This window comes from Pongo abelii, chromosome 1 (genome assembly GCF_028885655.2).
Source record: "Pongo abelii isolate AG06213 chromosome 1, NHGRI_mPonAbe1-v2.0_pri, whole genome shotgun sequence".
Taxonomy (NCBI): domain Eukaryota; kingdom Metazoa; phylum Chordata; class Mammalia; order Primates; family Hominidae; genus Pongo; species Pongo abelii.
Genome location: NC_071985.2, coordinates 29,112,919 through 29,114,544, shown reverse-complemented (window position 1 = coordinate 29,114,544; position 1,626 = coordinate 29,112,919). Strand labels below are relative to the sequence as shown.

The following is a 1,626-nucleotide window of genomic DNA, read 5'->3' as shown; positions in this document are numbered from 1 at the left end:
TCAGAGACCAAATCCCATATCCTTGTCCAATTCCTCCGACTCTTCCTTGGCTTCAACCTTAGTTGGGGTAGCAGCAGCAGCAGGAGCAGTCATGGCAGCAGTGTCCACAGGGGCAGCAGCCACAAAGGCAGACGGATCAGCTAAGAAGGCCTTGACCTTTTCAGCAAGTGGGAAGGTGTAATCAATCTCCACAGACAAAGCCAGGACTCGTTTGTACCCATTGATGATAGAATGGGGTACTGATGCAACAGGTGGATAGCCAATCTGCAGACAGACACTGGAAACATCAGGGACACTCTCCAGGAAGTGAGAATGCAGTTTCCTCTGTGATGTCAAGCACTTCAGGGTTTGTAGATGCTGCCATTGTCGAACACCTGCTGAATGACCAGCCCAAAGAAGGGAGAGATGTTCAGCAGTGTGGCTTCGCTGGCTCCCACTTTGTCTCCAGTCTTGATCAGCTGCACATCACTCAGGATTTCAGTGGCGCCCCTGGAGATTTTAGTGGTGATGCCTAAAACCTGGAGAAAGGAGGTCTTCTTGGGCCCCAGACCAGCGTTCTGGACTGGCACAGTGACTTCACAGGGGCAATGGAACCAGCATGAGCCACAGCTGGCACCTTGTTGGCCAGCAGCAGGTCCCTGATCTCAGTGAGGTCCTCCTTGATGAACACAAAGCCCACATTCCCCTGAATATGAGGCAACAGTTTCTCCAGAGCTGGGTTGTTTTCCAGGTGCCCTCAGATGGCCTTGCGCGCATCGTGGTGTTCTTGCCTAGAAGCACCATGGCCTTCTTGCAGAGGGACATGTGGATCTGCTGCGTCTGCTTGGAGCCCATATTGTCTGCTTCCACGATGAAACATTCCGGATAATCATCCAAAAGTTGGATATCTTAAGGAAGTAGTTGGACTTCCAGGTCACCCTGTCTTCCCTGGGCATCACAGCGGTGTGTCAGGGATTTAAAGACACAAGGATTTAAAGATGATGTCACTTACACGACGACACCTGGTGAGAGGAGGCACTTTTTATGAACAGCCACAGAGGTAGAAAGAAAACTCAGAGAGTGCTGTCATTGGAAATAAAGACTTTCAGAAACTAGAGAATAGCATGTCACAAAGAAAGAAAATTGATTAAATATTAGTGATTGGAAAATGGTGATTTAGTCTATTTTGTGCTGCTATTACAAAATACCTGAGACTGGATAATTTATACAGAAAAGAAATTTATTTTCTCACAGTTCTGGAGGCTAGAAAGTCCAAGATTAAGGTGACGGCAGGTTGCGTTTTCTGGTGAGTTCTGCATCCTCCAGAGGGAAGGAATGCTGTGTCCTCACATGGTGGAAGGCTAAAGAGCAAGCCAGCTGAGTGGGGCATGAACACTCTTTAATAAAGGCCTTAATCCCATTCATGAGGGGACGAGCTCTCATGACCTTATCATCTCTAGAAGACTCCACCTCTTCATACTATCACATTGCATTAAGTTTCACAACTGAATTTTGGAGTGGACACATTCAGACTATAGCAGATGAAGTTTTAATGGCAATAATTAATGTTTAGCAACCAAGAAGTACCCTCATTCTTCCCTGCTTGTTAATTTCTACCTTTCAGTTTCCCCAAGGAGTGGTACACAG

General features: G+C 47.0%; 1 pseudogene; it reads right to left on the bottom strand.

The window, feature by feature from the left end:
- LOC100458107 (large ribosomal subunit protein uL10-like) lies at positions 1-935 on the bottom strand (annotated as a pseudogene).
- Positions 936-1,626: the final 691 nt, after the last annotated feature.